At 32.2% G+C, this 22,591-nt stretch overlaps 1 protein-coding gene across 1 annotated transcript in view; it reads left to right on the top strand.

Annotated features, from left to right (window-relative positions):
- LOC149559683 (pathogenesis-related thaumatin-like protein 3.7) overlaps positions 1-22,591 on the top strand; it is a 69,233-nt gene that overhangs the window by 30,168 nt on the left and 16,474 nt on the right. The window lies entirely within an intron of this gene.

Genomic DNA, 22,591 nt, shown 5'->3' with positions numbered 1-22,591 from the left:
TTAGTAGTAGATCTTGTGTTAGCCTTAGTGACAAGAATTGTAGACTTTTGTTGTGAAGGTTTCACACCTTTCTTGGGTTTTCTTGTTGCTAGCTTCTTTGCTTTCCTCTTTTTCTTTTCTATAGCAATAGGTGCTTCATTGACTTCTTCTCCCTGAACACCTTCATTAAATTCTACTTGTTCTTCTCCTTGGTCCTCACTTTGACCTTATGTGAGAGAAAGTGGTGCTTGGGTAGGTGTATCTTCTTCATCATCCTCTTCTTCCTCATCTCCTTTTGTCCATACACCAAATTGTTCCTTGAGCTTTTTCACAATTTTGTTCTTCTTGCTCATCACATAAGCTATCTTCAAGTCTATTGTTATCTTAGACTTGGCTACATCATAGTTTTCAAATGTAGTGGCCTCCTTATCTACTTCCTCTACCAATAAAGTAGTGATAGCTACAAATGCCTCATCCATAATAATTTCATAAGGTAATGGCCTGAGCTACCTCACCCTTGGAACAACAAATTGAACATAAGTGAAATCAACATCAACTAGAAAAAAAACATCATTGAAATGTTTCTCTACTAGTGATACTGGTATTCTCAGTCTTCACTTCATTGACTTCTTGAAGTCTTCAAAATAACTCATCATTATAGTCTCAAAATTATCTCCTAACTGCTCTCTATATGCTCCAATCTACACTGCAAAAAACTTGTTGGTCTTCCAACCAAATTTGTGAAATAAGGGAAAATGTGTTCTACACAGAAAAATATACAAACAAGAATTGAACCAAATTTTCATTGTGCACATTTTCTCATTCTTATGGCTCCCAAATTTTCTGATAACTGCTAGAGTTGTAACTTGGCAAGGTCATAAGAGTGGTCCTTCTTTACTATCCTATAGCCTGAATCCACAACCATACATGGTATACTGTTTAATCAGTTGGACTAAAAGAACTTATATGAAATGACTCTTATTGCAAATGCAATTAGGGGATCAATGATTGTGTCTATGGTCATCCCTCTCTTGTTCCACAATATCCTATATTATTCTTAATTGCCTCTTTTTCATCACTCCTCATAGTCTTTATTCTGTCTAGGCTAGGATAGCCTATTACTCTTTGAACAATCCTCTTTTTAATCTTTATAAAGTCATCTTCTAACCATACAAAGTTGTCATGTATTCTTCTTAAAACTATCTTAATCCACTCTGTCTTGAATATGTTAGGAAAATCTAGGGCACATGTTAACCCTTTTCTCTCTACAATTTCGTTATCCTCTCTCAACACTTCATTTTCACACAACTTTCCATACAAGTCTCTAATTTACATGTCTCTTATACTCGCTACCTTACAAGTGTAGCAACACCTTACATCTTGTATCATTAATTTAGTGATGGGATCATAGATAACACATTGGATAGGTCTCCCTTGTATGTAATGTCCGGAATTTCCTAGAAATGTGGTTTATTAATCTCATTACTAATAAATTGAACATCTAAAACTTCTTTTCCTTCCTTACCACAACAACAGAAGAGCTAGACTCCATAACAACTATCTAGGGTTTGCATAAATTCAAACAATGTTGCTCAACACATGATAAATACCTTGACAAATCTAAAATTTAGTGATGAATAGCAGTTGAATTCAGTATGTAAATGCTTTAATCAATTCTCCAATTCACCTTATGCTCTTCACGCTCTCTTCAATCTCGAATGATTGCAAATGAGTCAAAAATTGACCATTTAGCCCTTGAAAGTTTGTAATAAATGCTCAATGCTTACACAGATATAAGCTTGACTCTAATAAAAATTTTGACTCACTCAACTTCTATGTAATTTCTACTGTGCTTGGCAACCACAATGATAACAGCCAACACTATCACCTTTGATAGCTCAACATCAACTAAACTTTCACTCGACAAAAATAGTGAAACTTTTCATACTCGACAACAACATGAAAACTTATTGATTTCTTATAAGTTCTAACCAATAATTTACATCTTACTTCATACATATATGATCTTTTAATAATTGAATCCTTAGAACTGATGCAAAATTGAACTTTGAAATATTAGTCCCACACATACCTCTTGATTGCTTAGTTGGGGGTGGTGTGATCACCTGATCCATTGGATGAAGTGATCCCATCTGAACTTGGAATGCTACAATCTTCCTTTTCCTTCCATGTCTTGTTCATTTTCACTTTGACTTCTTCAACATCAACCTTTCCTTTTCCTTTATTGAATTCATTGCTAGGTTCTTTTGACCTTGTTGGACAATTTCTGCTGATGCAACTAGTCTTCAAACAACTAAAACATGTAGTTTGACTCAACCATCTACTATAGTCACTTCTAAAATGTGTTCTAATGTAATTCTCAGCAACATGTACATACTTTTGACAATAGTGACAACTATACCTTGTATTGTAATCCTGATTGTAGGACCTGTTAGTATGGATTACCTTAGTTTTCCTATTTGATGGATAGTTAGGCTTGGATCTGCACTCATATACTCTATGTCCATACTTCTTATAGTTGTAGTAGTAACCTTCAAATCTTTGTGTGCTTGATGTCTTGGTCTTGCATTCATGTTCTTGATGTCCTTGATTGTTACACTTATGACAATTATCCATGAATCTCTTCTTAGGGTTTTGATTTGCATTGTTACTCCTACAAACATTTTTCTATGACCTAACTTTCTACTATATGACAAGTAGGTTTTTAGTTCTTACCTTTTCTGCTTCTTTGTTCACCACTCTTAGATGATTCTCCTTCTTTAGTACTAGTATAACCCAATCCAATAGTATCATTGTTAGATCTAGGAGATCTCATCAATTTCTCAAAGTACTTGATGGATTCATTAGGTTTTTTAAAACTTTCAATATATTCTTTTTCTCTTTTCAAATAATTTCTTAGTTGTTCATTTTGCAACTTTAGAGTTGTAATCTCAATATCCTTTCCATTCAATTCATGATTGGAAATCATCATTTGATTCATTGCTTCCAATTGCATGTGAACAATCTTGTTCATCTCTGATGTCTTTTCTTCTAGTTTTTTGGTTAGTATCCTTTTGTCATCTACAATCATGACTTTGAATTCCTCAAATTTCTTTTTCTGCTCTGTCACCTCACATAGTAATACTAATTGGTCTTCTTGTTCTATCTTAATATTTCTAACCTCTTTAATTAGGGCACCATTCTTTTCCATCAGATCTACAAGTACTACATCAAATTCACTTGAGTTTTCATCTTCAAAAAATTCAGTAGTGTCAATCTCTTGGTCATGTGTGCCATTCTCCTCAATAGATATCTCTTTTGTTCTCTTTAATTATCCCTTCAACTCATCTCTTTCTTCATTTAGTTGATGTAGGGAAAGTTGTATTTCAATTTTTTTGTTGTCAATAACCTTTCTAAACTTGTAGACTTCCATCTTCAAGATCTTTCCTCAAAGTTGCAAAGCTTTCCTTTCCAAAGAACAAGGCTCTGATACCAATTTTTGGAAATACAACTGGGTGGGGGGGGGGGGGGGGGGAGTCCTTCAAAACTTTAACAATAAAATTATTCACCACACATCCATCTCACAATTTGCATGTAAACTGAAATAGCTAGTTATTGGTGTTTTGAAACATCCTAGTTTCAAATTACTTCGATGAGAACAAAATAAATCTAGGGGTAGCTACTGCCCCTCCTCAACATATCCTTTTAGACACTGGGCCAACTATAAGGCTAGACCCTTCTTCTACTTCAAGTTCTACAAAACCTAGGCAGGTGGACCTTAGATTCATTTATATGGTACCAATGCTAAAACATACACTTGAATCTAACAAAGTAGATAAAACCCTTAATCTTCTAACACTTATGCAAAGATCCCAGCCATGAAATAACTAATGAAATGAACTAAGAAATTGATAATCTAAGTGAGGGCATTCTTTCAAATCTTAAATGGAAAGGGAAATGAATGATTGATTAAATTTGATTTCAACAAATCCCCAAATATGCAGTAGTAAGAACAAGTTAATCCTATAGCTGATTATTGCCTTATCTATTGGGCAATTCCAAGAATCACACATACATCTATGACACCATTGACATATTCCATACATGAAGATATCAAATCTATCTTATCACTTTGTGAATTAGACATCAATGTTCATAAAGATCTCGTTCTCATGAAATATTCTTCTTAAATAACTAGCAACCCTGTCAAATACATCAAGCATTTACTTGGCCCTTTTTTCTAATAACAAAACATATTAGACATACAACCTTACAAGGATGCAAATGGGTCCAAGTTTTTTGCCCCTAAACCACAAAACATTACAAATTGTACAGAGATAGGAGATGAGAATCAAAATGAAACTAAGAAGGTTCTTGCTCATTTATATTCATTTATTTGAAACTATACAGTCAGATGCATATAAACAATTCATAAAACCACTAAATAGATTAGAACTAGCTATAGTAGCTTAACTACTACTATTTATACAAGAGAAATATACTAAAGATTGTGGTGCAATCATAGCTTTAGATCCAACAATGTGGTCTCACACGTAAATTGGAACCAACTTTTATAATGAATCAAAAAGAGAAAGATATGAGAGATGAATGAAATCCTAGATCTGACATGGAAGTGACATGTGTCCACTTGAATCTTCATTCCCTACTATTTTCAAATATCTCTCCTCTTTCTAAAATTGAAATTCGATATGATTTTCATCATTGTTTTGTAACAAACTTGAAATATTTCTTCTTTAATGATGAAAACCCTTGTGTTGCCAAAATATTTGAGATGCATCTGAAATGTTGATAATACCTTGATTCAACTAACTTGGAGGTAACAAAATTTTCCCGTAACTACATTCATACTACCTCTTATGTTCATTCAGTTCACCATTTCACTAGAAATGAAATCTGAACCGCCCCAACTGAATGAAACTAAAAAATGGACACTGAGACAAATCCTCACATAACTTTAACTAGTGTCTTCCTATGCAAAAACAAACTCCAAAAATGGAAAGTTCATTCTCTCCCAATTTCAATGATATATAAAATTGCTATATTCTCTTATAAAAAATGCCCAGAATCTCATTTTGAAAATCAAGCTCCTAGACTGGCTCTATGATCTACATTTTAGCAAATATTTAATTTTAACCTAAAGTTAAAAATATAGGTTAAAAACCACTTTTATTTAAACCTAACTGCACATGATTTCAAAAAAGGGAAAATTAAAAAAAATATTATTTAAAGCATTTTGATTTTTTCCCTCCATATTTCCATCTAGGTTAAACTTGTTTGACTGAGCTGTAGCATGTGTCACACTTTGATTGACCCATCTTTTGCACAGTCATCTAACACCTAGTGCCTGGATGCTATGTGTTGCTATCCGATTGGCCCTTTTTCTACCATGTGGCAGCCACATCATGGTCACTATATCGCCATCCTACTTAGCATGGTGCCATGTCATCACAACATAGTGACATGATGACACTTGGTACCTCCTACCATGTCATTGCTCAGTTAGCATTGCCACATCACCACCTTGCCATCCTACCACATCATTGGTCACTATGTTGTATGATACCTCAACATAGTGCCATGTCATCATGATATGGTGACATTGTGACACGTAGCACTATTTGCAACATCACTACCTCAATTTTTGTGCCATGTCTTGAGGTTTCTACCACTTTTCATTACATGATTCATTCTTGGTTACCATGTAGTATGGTTCATTTGGTCAAATTGGACTGTTCACTGTCTAGTCAATTACTATGTCATTCAAAATTTTGCTATGTCTCGAACAGGTCGACCATGTGGGCCCCATGTGAGTTTACCTTGGCTTTCCAAAAGATATGTGTCTTTAAGACACTCAAGGTTTGTGAAAGAAAGTATTTAAACACTGAAAAACCTTCACACTTTACCAATGTAGGATTATTACCTTTTAGGGTTTTTACTCACAACATGGTGTTAGAGGCTATGACAAATATCATTAAGGGATCGACCACCTTTGTCAACATCCTTGTCAGATGGAAAACCTCTGCTCGACTAGGAACTACAATTTCACCTATGAAGATTTTAATCAATAGATTGGGATGCCAAACTATTATTACACCATTGCATCACCAATGGCCATTCATGATAGGTGTATGGTGTTAATCATTGAAAAAGTCCTCAGTCATCCCAAGGCATTGAATGCCAAGTCCTTATTGATAGCATGGTTGTCTTTCTTTGGAAAAGGCAAAATTCTAAGATTCTCAAATTATCCATTGGTCCTCTCTCCTTGATTTCACTCCTACATTTCTTGACCACATTCCATGTTGGCAATCAGCAGAGTGTGAAACTTGTCTAACCATATCCACCTTCTACATCTTAACACTAGAGAAGGATGCCTACAACTTTCATATTCTTTTTTTAAACATTCAAAAAGACTTCCTGTAGCTTTAACCCAAATTTGTAGATAAGGGTGATTGGTAGGATAATAAAAGTGAATGATGCCTTCAAAATAATTGATTGGAGATGTGAAGAAAAAGGGTTGAGGAGAAGGGTCTTCAAAAGCCTACTCACGCCTCCCTAATCATTTTGTTTCTTTGCAACACAAAACAAAAAATGCCCCCCTTGAATCATGACTTTTTATTTAGAGGCATCCTACCTTAAAGACATCATTGCTGTTGCTTTAGCTCTTGTTGCCATAGGTTTTAACTCTGCCAACTGGGCACTTGAATAGATTCATCCATCTCTTTAGGATTTTTAGGCCTCCCAGTTCTGTTCACAAACCAAAACAATTCTTGGAACTATACCTCTGCTTTGACCAATCAAACATGGCAACAAGCTGCTTCCTTTCAGTTATAAATTCACTAAATGAGTTCCCATCATCTGATGATGGTTTGGGGAGAGAAAATGAACTACCCTTCAATATGGCACCAACTATGGTATTACATTGAGGCAACCCTCTAATAAATTGGCTTGACACACATCCAACCTTCCCCATACTGTACTCAGCATCAACAGATCCTTGTGAAAGGTAAACATGACAAGGCATCAGCTAGATGATGGAAATGTGGTTTTTGTCTTTTGCCCTTTGAAGAGAAATTTTTCTAGAGTGGACATGTTAGTAGGCATGTTATTTCATCTTCTTGTGTGTGGCTTCTCCTCACCAGTCATATGCTCATTGAAATCAGTTTCAAAGCGATCAATTCAAAGGAATGTGCATGTACAACTCCAAGTTTGATTATGGATCAACTATGAAAAAAAACCCAATATCGCAAGCACCCTCCTTAATATAATTTCAAAGAGGTGTTACTCAGTATGTAGAGGTAATGTATCTAGAAGCACAATGGGGTAACAAATAACTTGTAAAGCTCGTGCATGGGGCCATTATATAGTTGACTCTCAACTTATAGAACCTCCATTGGAAAATAAGGAGTTAGGAAAAGAATTATCCTGTCTTTGTATTGAAGCGAATGGTTCTTCTTGAATTTTAACCTTTCTCCCTCATTAGCAAAACTATTCAGATTGAGCCTATTAATCATATAATTGCTCTCCTTCAAATAATGTCAATTACAAACTAAGGCCTTTATGATGTAACATACTCAGTCCCTTCCTTGAACAATCATTTCCTACTAAGATTCACATGATTCATTTTATTTTCAAAGCTTAGCATTCATACTAAGATAATGTGGCAATTAAAATATCTTAGTATCACTCGAACATCTTCTATTTCCCAAATCCTAGTCTTCAACAATATGATGAAATCAGTCAGACCTCAAAGTGGGTCCAACTAATTTTTTTTTCATTTCCAAACAACTAAACTATCAAATTAATCTATTAATCATTTCATACTAATCAAAATAAAAATCCATCACTAAACAAAACTTTGAAACTCATTTCCACCTCTTTCTGCAAATTGTCAACTTTGTGCCAAGTGGTCTTCTAATTGGCTTTAAAAACTGACAATAACACCTAATTAGGCTTTGAAAATAGACACATTGATTCTCTATTCCATATTATTACACCTTGTCGAATTGTGTCCCATGAAAAATTCTAATTCAAAAGATATTGACTGTCAAAATTATCTTCTCAGAACTAGTTGCAAGCAAACGTGTTAGAAAACAATAAATCACATTTGGATTTAGCTTTGAAAATAGGGAAAACTAACACTTGGGGGCACAAAAATTGGGGCATTGGTTCAATATCATGAGGAGAGTGTAAATCTAATATTTAGGCTCATGAAAAATAATTGGGTGCATTTGGAAAACAATCAAAGTGGACTACTCAGAAATGCAGAGCTGGGAACAATGGTATCTAAAATTCATTTTTTGCAAATAGAATGGACCTGGGAAAGTGTGTAGATGAATTCTTCAAGAAATGAAAAATGAAAAACTTAAATTATTTTTAGAGTAAAATGAAATGGTATAATCCATCTGATTTCATCTATCATGAATTTAGAGTTATAACATCTCGAACAGGGGTACCAACAAATCTACACTTCTTGACACCAGTAAAACTTTACAAATTGCATATGGAATTGCATTTGAAAATTGATCAAACAGATTTTTCATAAGCTCAAAATTGAAACATAACAAGTCTCTAACCTTTAGAATGTAATACAAAAGGAATTATCTCATTTTGATCAATTGGGTCAAAGTTATAACCAGTCAAATAGGGCCTCCTAGAATTCTAAACAATTTGCATTAGCATGACAACAATAAACAATTGACTTTGAGGGATTCAAAACCTACTCAAAACATATCAAAATGACTTGAAATTTGAAAAATAGGTTCTCTGATAGGCATATTAAACACTCCCAAAGTAATGATTCATAAAACATAACCAAGTGCAAGATATTAAAATGCAAACAAGACCTCCTTTCGCTGTTTGACACAAGCAAAAATGCAGATTTGGACATTGCTCAAAATAGAACTTTACATAATGACTTGGAATGGATATTTATCTTCATGGGATGAGTGAATATGCTGAATACAAGGTGTTAGAAACATTAAAAAACTCTTAATTCTTAAAAGGATGGCTGGGTACACATGCATTAAATACACTCATAGGGCTTCAAAAGCTTGGAATGGTACTCAAATCAGGACGATGATATTGAGTCCCAACACTAGCTAAACATATCCATCCATAGCATGAAAAAAAATAACATTCAACACATATATGACACAAGATATAATTTGGTTACCCAAAAACCATCCAATGAGAAGGTTAAACTAGGGTGGGGATGGCACCCACAAATCTTCACTACTACAATTGTAAAGTGTATACAATGAAGGTTACAATGTTTGATCATAAACTATGATCTGCCCTGTGAAAGGTCTACCCTATTAAAGGCTTACAAGATTGTTAGATCTTACCTTTTGAAATGATTTCAACACCCTATTAGAAGTATGCTTGATTTAAGGACTTAAACTTACAATGAAGTAAGCACCCTGTTAAAAGATTTACAACAACCTATTAGGACTACTCTGTAAAGAGATTTAACTGATTCACTTGTTGGAATATCTCAAAAATGATCCTATGGTTAGCACTCTACTACTAGATAACATATCACTTCTTTCTTGATGTGTACTTGATGCTCTCTGATTAGATGTGTCACTTTTTCCCTCTAGCTCCTTTCCTCTGTTCTCCTCTAATTGATTCTACAAATCCTTAGCCACAATGAGTGCTCTGCCTGCACATGCAAACTTATCTCTTCACACATACAATATTTTGGGTTTTCCTTCCTTAAGAAGACCTAGGTGACTTAGGGTTAGGTATGAATCAACGATTGTGATTCATCCATTTTACCGCTTAATCTATCCCTTTAACTAATTGGTTACATGTAGTACATAGGGATCCTCAATATAGATTCATTCTTATCATCTAGAATCACAAAACAATCCTTAAGTTTACTAAAAAATGGTTTACATAGAAGTTTGTGCCATTACAAACAATTATGTCCAAGACTATTTTACTCGACACTTGAAGACCCTAATGCTTGGCTTTCACTATATCTTCAATGTTGTAACTCAACCTTTGAATGACTCCACATCCATTAATCATTTGACATCTAAATCACTTGGCATCAACTATATGCTTGACACCTAAGTGAATCACCACTTACTAGTTACTTGACACATACTGTATATCTCCTTGCTTGGCATACACTATCTAACAACTTATGCTTGACATACATTACTTGTTTGACATGAACTAAGTTCTATCTTGTAAATGAATTAAGTGTATTATCACTCATATGCCAAAACCAATCTAATATCAATAATAGAGGAGATGCATAAATGAGAAAGATTTGGTCAACTCGAGATAGAGCAAATTCCATGATGACATATAAGCAATTAAGTCAAAGGAGTGACCACTAAGTAGTGCAGATATGTCCCCAATAAAAATTAGGTCTAAGAAAGAAGAATGATAAGATGAAATGAAATGGAATATAATAGAATAAATAAGAAGGGTGAATAGAATATAAATGATGAAGACATGAAGAAATGATGATTTTCTCGACAAGATTTGAAGGTTAAGCCTTAGAAAATTAGCCAATTATGTAGAAGAAAGTAGAATTCTAAAGCAAACTTTTGACCATCAAGACAAACCTAAATTTTGATTTTGATGCAAAAAATGGATCAAGCATATCAAAATTATGTAAGAGGTTAAAAAGGGTAGATATATATAAGATTAACCCCTTTAATGATAGGATAGAAAAGAGATGAATAAAATCCAAGAAGAGATGAAAATACATGGTTGAGAAAGGATCAAGAGGATAAACACAATTAGATGACATGTCCATGAAAGATAAAGAAGACTATCTCAACATCCAAGTGCAAAACTAAGCTAAAATTAAGTCTATAATGCAAGCTAGTATGCAAAGATGCAATTACAAGGATTGTATAGGTAGGTCCTAGTTTTTATTATTGAGCCTTATTAGGGACATCAAGATATCATACAATCATTACTAGTATAACTAATATGGGGATATGAATATGATATATATAGGTGTATCATCTTAAAATAGAAGCACTTCCATCTTGGTAGGTTTAGCACCCTCTTTTAGTACATTTATCATGACATATTAGCATTTAGGACACATTCTGCATTCAATTCCTTCATTCTAGGTGAAATTAGGGTTAGGATTTCAAAGATTCTCCTTAATTTCCCTCCTCAATAGCTCTATTTTGTGGGTAGGACTTAGGAATAGGTCCTCCTAGCCTCTATAATATTTTTTATAGGACTTGGTGTCTATTCTAGGCATTTAATCTTGTTTCAACATCATTTTTAGGTTTCTGGGCATCCTTGAAATCCCCCTTTTTCTGCTCTGCCTGATGATGATTCCTAGGTCAACCCTAACCTAGGGCAAGGTCGACTAGGTTGAACCTAACCTAGGGAAAGGTCAAGGTCAATCCTAACCTAGGTCAGGGTCGAGGTCATCCTTGACCTCTTTAGGAATTTGATCCCCTTTTTCATTTTTGGTCCTGGAGGGCTTCAAAATTAGTGTCGAGCTTTCGAATTCAAATACGAAAGGGGTTAATTTGAAATTCATTTAATTATTTTCTCTCCTTATTTTGTTATTGTGATTGGGCCATAATTCAAGGAAAAATTTGAATTATGGTTCCTCACATTACTCTAGAGGTCTCACCTTGAAGCCTCTATATAAAGACTCTCATTTGCCTCTTTTTATAACTAGACAAGGACTAGAAGACAAACATAATAACTAGAAGGATAACTAGAACCAAGATATGATGCTATGAAAATTAAATATGGCAAGAGAATGATATAGAAGATCAAGCTATTGTAGATATTGAGCATTTTATACCATTATTCATATCTATTTGCAACAAGAAGAGATCCAATCTTCCTTGATTTTCCATTATCAATATTCAAGCATTCAAAGATATAATCATGGGGTAGCAATTACAGATTATGAGTTTGGTAGGAGTACTTTAGCCTTGGGGTCTTGGTATGCTTTCTTATGTTATTCAAGCCCATGCATTGCTTTCTCATACATACATATATATTCATGCTAGGGTTTCAATCTAGTAGATTAGATCTTGGCATTGCACATTCAATACACACACATTCTATTATATCCAACTATTCATGGAGGTGGAAATCACCAAAATGAGGGTTTGACTAAGGCAAAACCCTATATAGCCACCCCAAAATCCTATTTTTAGATATATGCAGGTGCTATTTTGAAGATCAGAGTGTAGATTTGCATACCCTTTTTGGAAAACTTTTGAGATCCATGAAATTTTTTTTCATCAGAGTAGAAAAGGTCAAGGTCAATGTTTCAGGGCACAATTGTACCCTGTGACACAATTATACCCTACCAATAGGGTCAAGGTTGACCTCCTTTCAAACATACAAACAATTTATGGGTTTTCTCCATTTTGACATTTCCAGTCCATAATGGGTTGCAGATTTTCCCTTAAACTATGCATGGGCATCATAAAATAGGTATTTTAATATTGATTCCATTTTGAGGTATGTATCTTATCCTATCAAATTTCAAGCATCTCTACTACTTATTTCATATCAAAAAATTATAAAATAAATAAATAAATAGTTGTGAATATCATATGCATTGCTATAGATCTATTTTTACCCTATTCAATAGGATAGGTATGTGAGAATCCAACATATGCATCAAAGACATAAAGGTCAAGATGATAGTATAGTCAGATTCCCTAGGTTTTGTATAGAAAGATTATGCTTGCATCGAGACATAAAATGTCAAGATGAGAATGAGTACATACTTGTGAAAAATAATCAAGGATGATACATTGTGGATCCTAAGTGTCAAGTGGGATAAGAAAGAAGCTCAAGAAACCTAAGATTAAGACGATATACCCATAGAAAAAAAGAGAGGAAAACATGCCTTAAGCTCCTAGTCCTCTAGTTCATGGCATCCTCAAGATAATATTAGGGAGGGAACACTCAACATTGGAATCATTATAGACAACTCACAGAGAAATAAAGCCAACAAATCTCAACTAGTGTTTAGTTTAAGTGCATGTGTGAAAGTAAAATGACTATCTCTTTAGAACTTAAGTCTTCCCATGAGAAGTAGCACAACATCATCAATTGTATCTAAAGTATTTGATAAGTGTTGAGAAAAAATTGAGGTCTAGGGGAAGTGTTGAAAAATAATATTAAGAGAGCTACCAAAGAATTTCCAATGCAACAAGGAGACCTTGATAAGAAGTTCATGCCCCTAGACCTAGATGAGAGTCAGTTTAGAGCTAGGCAAGGAAAAGAAATATGAGAATGAATGCATCATGAGTGCAAGGAAAAAATTTGATAGACATAAGTGCAAGGTTCTCAAGTAGCACATGTTTTCAAGGATTCACCACTTGGAAGGATTGACTAGCTCTTCAGCAAGATCACATCATTTTGTTCCATTGTAAAGAAAGGTGTAGGACATGATGAATTATTAAGCAAGTGGATAATATGGATAGGCAAGAAAGAATACATGAATCAAGTGAAGGTGATCCTCAAGGCTTGACTCCTCAAGAATTCCCAAGCTAGGGAAAATAGCCATATGAAGTATGTTTTGGACAAGCCAAGAAAGCCAAGAAAGGTGATAACATGTAGGATTTAAGCAATGGAAGCCAATAAGTGACATAGAATATATGATACAAAATGAAATCCAATAAGTGAGATAGAATATGTGACAAGTTATGGAAGCCAATAAGCGAGATAACATATGGGATAAGATATGGAAGACAAAAAGAGAAATATAACATGTATGATAATAACATGATGTCATCAACGTATATAGCCCCAAAAAGTGGATATGTCAAGAGGCTTATGAGAAACATGTTTTTTTCTTTGTGTGATCAATACCAATGGGTCAACTATGAGGTCAGATAGGATAGAGCAATAAGAATGAAGCTAGATATGAAGGCTACAAGTGAATGGAAAAGTACAATAGGGAAGATGATGGATAAGATAGTCAAAATGAAGGGATATCTCAACATTGTCAATATTAAAGAGGAAATATGGAATGGATGGATTATGGAATAATTACATACAAAGCTCATTTTCCAAGTTTTCATCATGCTACTTACCCAAGTGCTACAAAAAGTGGTTTTCACTATAGGACAATTTATTTATCTTTAGTTTTTCTACCAAGTGACAACTTTACCAAGTCTTCACCAAGGCACTTTTTCCTCTTTTTTTATAAATATTTTAAGATAGAATGGATGGTGATTCTATTGGAAAGATAAGTCATGACAAGCAAAGACCACAAAAAGATATGCTCAAAGATGATGATTGGGTGATGGAAATGACATGATGGTAAATAAGGTATATGGAGGATAAGAATTCATGCTTTGGAAGGATAGAAGGAGGATTGATAGTAGATAAGTGTAAGTTTGAAAAATTACATAAGGGTAGGAGAAAGGGTGAGAAAAATCAACCTTGACACACACCTTGAAGGGTAGTGGAATGATGGAGTAAATATGGACGAAATAGCTTGAGACTTAGATGTATGAGGGTGGTAGATTAATTTTGGAGGAAGATGAAGAAGAAGGATTTGAAATCATTTTAGGAAGATATTTTTAAGAAGATGGAGTGGAAGCCTTTTGAAGCTTGAATGTCAACTTTGATTTGTTTTCAAGATTCAATTCTTTCAAAAGAGACTTGGGAATCCATAAATCTTTTGATTTTTCATTTCCTTTGGATTATTTAGAATGCATTTTTTTAATGATGGATTTAGGAACCCATATTTTCTTTGATTTTGTTCCTTGTTTAGTGGACCCTTGTATTCTCTTGAATAGTTCTTTTCTTTTTGTATTCACATATCAATTAGATGAGACATACTGATCACTTGTAGATGGATTTTTGTGTTTTTTCTTAATTTGATCATCCAAATTTATTCCAAAATACTTGGGATTTGTGGATGGAAAATGTGTTAGAAAGTAAAGTCCACTAAGATAATTGAGAGGGGTGAGGGTGAATCAATTGGATATAGTTGTCACTAAGGAGCTCAAAAAGAAGTGAACAATACATAATGTCAACTGAGCGATTTCATTGTTAACCAACTCTAGTATTGACTGTGTGAGATGTAATGTTCAATGATCATGAACATGAAGAAAAAGTTTAGAAAAGATTAAATTTGAGGCTCATGTTTGATAAAAATTAGCAATGTTTAAGAAGTTTCAAGGATAAGGAAAAACTTAGTTATGAGAAAAATGATGGGAGAAATGCAAAGAAGATCTAATGGTGACGATTTATCAATTTGAAATGGAGCACAAAGTTTAATGTGAAAGTCTATTTAATGAGAATCTAGGTTCAATAAATTTGAAGTTGATGGAGATATACGATTGTGATTAAGTAAAAAAACCTGGAAGATTCTGTAGTGATAAAAGTTTTCTATTTAAGGGATGAAATGTGAAGTTTATTGTTTCTAATTTTTGCTAATGCAAATGATTGCTAATTTTTGTTGAAGAAGGAATAAGGTGAACCAAGTACAATAATATTTTGAAGATCAAGAAAAGGAAGTGCTAAGTGGAAGTGTAAATAATGTAAAATATATAGAAAGGCATCAAAAGAAAGAGATTAAGTGAAGTAGAGATCTAGAAAAGCATAGTGTAGTGCTAAAACCTAACAAATTATTTACTATTACTTTCTTACTATTGTAGTAGAAAAATATCTTAACCAAGTGGACCTAATAGTCTTTTGAAATCTTATATGGTAACATTCGATAGTAATGTTTGTAAGTCCTTTAGGATAGGCCATTATTTAGAAATGCCAATGAACTTGATAAGGTTTAGATGATCTTTGGTGTAAATCCTTTAATAAGGTTACCTTAAAAATGTGCATGTAACCTTTAAAAAGGTTGGATCCTAGCAGATCTTACTTTAGAAGAGTGAAAATATTTGGGTTGCCAGTTCCCAGGTGGTTTTTCCCTTTACAGGGTTTCCATTTTAAATACTTGTGTCAAAATGTGTGAATATTTTTATGTTACATGTTTACTTTATGTTAACCAAATCATAACTTAGTATAAGTTGGATATTTACTTTGATACATGGTACATTAAGGAGCTATAAGTTGACAATTTGATGCAAAAGTTTTATTAGTTTGAATTGTGATGTTAGATCTATCTACCGAGTTAATGTTCTAAAAGTTTAAGAAGTTTAAGTTGACAAAAAGAGTATTTAAGGCTTGTATGATAACTAGTTATACACAATTCACCCTCCCCTTTTCCCCTCTCAATTATCTAACCATTTACTGCATAAATGAAGACATCCTACATTCTACCTAATCTATACTTAAATATACATTTATATTTATTCTAAGGTTAATTCTGAAAAAGGGGATTTACGAAGTCTAGCCCCTTCTCGCAATTGTTTTTCCTTATATTATCCATAGGTATAGGTTCTCAGAATTACATATCCAATTAAGTATATTTGAAGGTAGAGTTTCCATCATAGATTTGAAACCAATATTTTTAGCTCTTCCAAGTATAGGTCATAAAAAGTAGCCTATACTAGTTGTACCCTCTTAAAATGGAATAACTCATTACTTATACCTTTATCTATTATCCTTTAGTGAATTTATGGTCCATGGATAGATTTAGTCCTAAAAGGCTCTTTGCTAACTTCGAACATATTTTTTCTGATTCTTTTTGCATAACCCCTAAGACCTCACATTAATAGACTCAATGATTACTTTGGGTATATTCTGATCTAATTCAACCTATACGTAGTATTAGTTAACCCAATTCAACCTATACCTTGGACTAAATAAGTTTTGAATCATGTGTCCTCTTAGTTTCCTCAATTATATTCTCGAATGCATCGATTGACTTGCATTAATATTTTCAATCTTTAAAACTAGTATTTATGAGAGCTTGGGAATTTCATTTTTATAATTAAGATCATTAATGATATATAAACACACATAAGATACATCATACTCATTCAAGAATTCAAGGCATTCAAGGCATTCAAGGATTTATTCGGAGCATTTCCTCTTCAAGATCTAGCATCCCTTCTTGTTCTTCATTCAAGAACATCTATGCCTATCGTTCAATCATTTGGTATTGATTAGATACATTACATTTGTGGAGATTTACTATATTTATATTAAGGAATATAAGTGTTTAAAAAACTCATCTATAGGTATCACAATTTTTTTTTTCATCAGACACTTATATTTGTGGATGTTATGCTTAGTTTCTTCCTATCTTTATGCTCAAATAGTGACTTCAATTATTATATGATAGATAAATGTTGATTAAGTATAACTCTATTGATATCAGAACTCATTTCTTCTTAAACCATTTTCTAATTCTTATTTCTTCCTCAATCTTTTCTGCTATAGATAGGATTCTCCATTTTTCTTGTCTTCTCTAATTTCCTTTATTCTTTTCTCTATTTTTCAATGTTCTTTTGGTCATAAGATTTGGTGTTGAATTTTTTTCTGAAAATAGTCAAGACTCATAAATTAGGAATCTTCATGTAACCCTAGAATAGGCACTAAAATAGAAACACATTTATATGCATGGGCCATCATGATTTTTGAGAATAACATCTCAAGAGATTTAGTGAATGACATCAAAAAAACAAACAAACAAACATATCACACAAAATGGATTCATATTTATTCAAGGAGCATTAACTTTTGAATTTTTCAACCATATGATAGTATATATCCTCATATACATACTTTTATTCTTCCATTAAAAATCTACTTGTTATGATTTCCCCTTGCTCTGATTCCATAGTATCCATTTCATTTGTGGTTATTTTGTACATTTATGGTGATTAGATCTATTGTTTTCATGGAAAAATATTGCAATAATTCAATACATCAACAAATTGTGCTAAACTCTTCTCATGGTTCAAAGTTGGGTCAATTGGCTTATTCTTTAATATAGATTAATGTGAATGAGATTAATCCCTAGTTTTTATTTTTATGCTAGTGAACCCTATTCCCCAACATCACAATATTAGAGAACTTATGTATATAAGTGTCTATAAGTTGAAATAATAACATCTAAGGCCTTGATAAATCAACACTACCAAAATATTTTCCAATTATAGATGAGTTCTCTACATTACATTATAAGTTCTAATTTATTTTTTTTCTTCTCAAACTCAAATATCTATCTTTAAAGTATAATTTTAGACCCTTATGCAAAAGTTGATAATTTATAACTTCATAGTAGGGGGAATGCTTTCATGGGTAAATTGTTTATCTCTAATTTGAATTATTTGACCATAATTTGCATTCTTAAAACATTGAAAAATATTTTTAAATGTGGAGTTACGAAGTAAAGAGGTTCATGTTTGCTATGATAAAGTTAATCATCTTCCTTGACTTGTAATTTTAATTACTTGAAAAATGGTTGACTAGTTATTCCATAGGTTATGAAATTATGAGTTGATTTCTTTTAACTTGTTTTAAATTAAATTTATTTTTGAGTTGGAGTTTTATTCAAAGTTGAAAAATAATGTTTAGAACAAATCAAGATATAAGTTCATTAATTACTTCAAATATTCTAAAGTTTATATTCGTTCAAGATGGGTATATTTTTATATCCAATATTATTAGGTGTTATTTGTGTGATACATAGAATTTTTGTAACTCCAAATTAAATAGACCAAAATTAGTAAAGAAAAAAGGGAAAAAAATTAGAGATCTATTTTCCCATAAAATCCAAATCATCAAAACAGGCTAGAGCCTACAACATAATGGTAAATTGTGAGTCTCTTATCTTAGAGGTCTTAGGTTCAAATCTACTCAAATTTAATAAATAAAAATAATAATTAATCAAAACATGTAATTATAATTAATCTTGGCTTCCACCTCTTACCTAAGCCATCTCCATGCTCATACATAAGCCATTGGACTATCTGTCCCAAAAATCAAAACCAAAAGGAAATGCCCACATATATTTTAATCATTCTAGATTTTTAATTTTCCTACATAACACATTGATTTTGGTATCACAAAAAACCTTGGGCCAGAGAAAAATACTATGGTGGGGATGATACCCACAACTCATCACTGTAGTAACAAGGTGCTTGGTTAAGAGCTTTATAATAATGTACCTAATACCTTGCAAAGAGTATCACAAGTCCTATTGTAGAATACTATGTTAAGAGATTTTATCCCACTCTTATAGTTTTCACCCGATTAAAGGATTTACATAATGAGTTCAAAATAGAACTACCAAGTCCTTTTAAAGACCAACTTATAAAAGGATATCACAATCTCGTTGAGTAAATATTTAGGAAAAAAATACAAGAGATTGACTTGTATTTGCCTTTCTTCTGCTTGATAGGTCCATTGCTTCAACTAATCATCTTTTGATAGCCTACTATTCTAACTCATCACTAACAGTTTCTTCTCTATACCTTCATTGATAACCTTTCATACTAGTATTGCTTCTAATAGCTTCTTCTCTCATGACACGTCCTACCATGACTATTGGCGTAGCGATTATATCCCTGATGAGATCCCTCTCCATCATACGTCTGTGCTTTTGGTCTGATGGAAAAATCTATATAGTATCAGAGCGTAGGTCACCATTTTGAGTCCCTCAAGCCCTTTGACCCTTCATCCACATAGGCTTGGATTATCAACATGGTATGTAGTGGGTGCAAATCCCACATGATAAATGGTTGTATCTGGCTCCATCGTGTGCAGGGGGGGGAGTTGGCGTAGCGACTATATCCTTGATGAGATCCCTCTCCACCATAAGTATGTGCTTTTGGTGTGACAAAAAAATCTACAATGACCATTATTACTCTCTTCTTACCTCATTCATTTCTTTTACTGTTATTACTCGGTGATATAACTAGGGTTTCTAGACTCTTCCAAAAAACTTCCCTTGATCTCTTTGTTTCCTTTTCACACTGATAGACCTTAACTTCTCCCATATGGCAAGTCTTGTTATGTCCCCAATAGCATATTGTACTCCAATAGCACTTTCCCCACTTAAACATGTCACACAACATAATATAAGGTTTTGATCAATAATGAATACTTACAAAATAACACCAAACATTTTAGGATTTTGTCCAAAGTAACATCTTTTTCATTTCTTTTAATTTTGAAGAGTTTAAAATAGACTATACATTATTTACAAGACACTTCTGGGTTTGATTGTGTAAAGTATTTTTAGTATCAACATTTCGAATCACATTCCCTAATCCATCACCATGATGAAACCAAGATTTTGAGAGGAAAAGGAAAAATAGATAAATGTATAGACCCAACCAAGATTAAATAAAGAGAGAGGTAGGAACTTAGCATCCTAAAATCTTTCAAAAAAGCTAGGTCTGCAACTTTCTTTGTAAGCTTGATCCTTAGCATCTCTAATCGTTTAGATTTAACACCAAGTTCCCTCCCATGAAGGGTATAAATTGATGAGAACAAATTTCCACAATTCATGATAATGTTTTGCAAGACACTTTTGGATTTGATTGTGTAAAGTACTTTTAGCTCAACATTTCCAATCACACTCCATTATCCATCATCAAGATGAATTCGAGCATCAAATCTATAAAGGAAAATTAGGTTTTTTGCTGTGGAAGAGCTAGTTGTAGATTAAATTAGCTAAGAGTGCTTTGAGTATTTAATTAGTGATATTGAAGAGCTCCTTGAGTGTAAATATATATAACCAATGTTTAAAGGGCTAAGTTAGGACAAAGTTTTATTTTATTTTATATAAAGTCATTTTATAAAGAGAGTATGATTGGTTGGACATAAATGAATTGATTTAAATGGTTATCAAGTTGAAGGAGAAATGTCATAATATAAATATATTTTAGAGATTCAAAAGAAGATCAAAAACTTGAGACAAAGAAAGAGGAGTGTAAAATATTTCATTTATTAATTTTATTTTGAGAATATTAAATGTATTTTAATAGGCTCAAAGATATGCAAATGGATTAAAAAATAATGAGCATTTAGGAGAAGTTAATTTATTTAATTATGCTATTGTGATTTCTATATATTATTTATTATTCTTATATCCCTAGTTTCTTATGAGTTATAATTGATTTCAAATTAATGAATAAATGTCATTATTCCCAATGTTGTAGCACAAAATCAGCACAAACATGTATTAGGCTGATTATAAATGTAAATATTTCTAAATTTTAAAATGTGAAGTTTAGAAGTTAAATGTTCAATTTCTTTTATTGTAGAAATGATTTTATATCAAATTTATAGATTTAATCTAATAAATATAGTGAATAAGAATTCCAGATTAAGATAAATTTATGAAAATAGATGATAAAAAGATTAAATACCATAATTATCATAATCCAAATTCACAAAATTAAAATATATCACTTATAGTATTATCTTTAAGTTAAAACAACACAATTAATATAATTGAAATAACAAATCATAAAAAAATGACACACATTTTAATTTCACATTTCACATTTACAAATCTATAAAACCTACTTAAACAACGGTTTGCCATTATTAGCTAAATGAATAGGTCTCATCTACAATGAAAACATGGAAGAAAAACAAAAAAACACCTAATGATTTTATTTAGATATATAATTTTAGAGCATGTTAATTGTAAATAATATTTTTATTATTTAGATTTTCTTGCAGTTGGCTTCTTGTTTTCTCTCTACTGTCAGCTGACGTAAGGTTTGAAATGGTAAAATGCCAATAGAACAGGGCGAAGAAAATGCCGGAACTTGTTCACATCCATTTAAACTCAAGAAAACATAAAACAATTCTATTTTTAAGAAAAGATCCATCAATAAATATGTCAACTACAGGAAAAAGAAATCCAATTAAATTGATAGAAACTAGAATTGTTTGGTCCCTGGGTAATTGCGAACAATGGCGTTTTCAATTTATGAGTATCTGGTTCTTCTTTTTCTAGGTATGTTTTTGTTATTCCTACAGTGATTGTGCTCATCTCACCTGAGAATAAATAATGATAACTAAAATTTACTCTCTGCTCTGTAAAATGTTTGTAGGATGCCGTGTTCGAAAGATAAATAGAAATCATTATAAGGAACACCTCTGGAATTTCATTGTCAACCCAATTTTCATATGATTTTTTTTTTCTTATCACGGTTTGGTCATTATAATATTGTTTATTTTTCTATCAAAAATATCTGTAAATTGAATTAATTTTTTTAAAAGTTAATATATAATAAAGACTTCTATATTTGTTAAAAAAAAAACAAACGATTTTAGAAAAAAATATAAATTAATAATACATAAAAAATAAATAACTTTCTAATATTATACAATAAATATTATTATCATAAATTAGTAATATTAAAGATGGGGCTGGCTAATCTTTAGACCACTAATTTTTTTAAAAAAATCAAACATTTTAAATTTTTTCTTTTCACATTCATGAAAATAGTGATTTTTTCTCAAAATTTTAAGATCAAATGCTGAGTAAATTTAATTAAAATATTTTTAAATTATTATATAATAAAGACTTTTATATTTGTTAAATTTTTTTTTTATAGAAAAAATTATAAATTAATAATACATAAAAAAAGGAAGGTAATTGTGAGGCTTCATGGTTAACACATAATTGATATTAATCTCAATAAATAATAATTAATCTTAACAAATAATAATTAATCTAGGATTAAACGTG

This window comes from Cupressus sempervirens, chromosome 4 (genome assembly GCF_028749045.1).
Source record: "Cupressus sempervirens isolate cs-2001-9-10 chromosome 4, ASM2874904v1, whole genome shotgun sequence".
Classification (NCBI taxonomy): Eukaryota; Viridiplantae; Streptophyta; class Pinopsida; order Cupressales; family Cupressaceae; genus Cupressus; species Cupressus sempervirens.
Note: the sequence above shows the minus strand (reverse complement) of the source record. Positions and strands in the feature narration are given on the sequence as shown.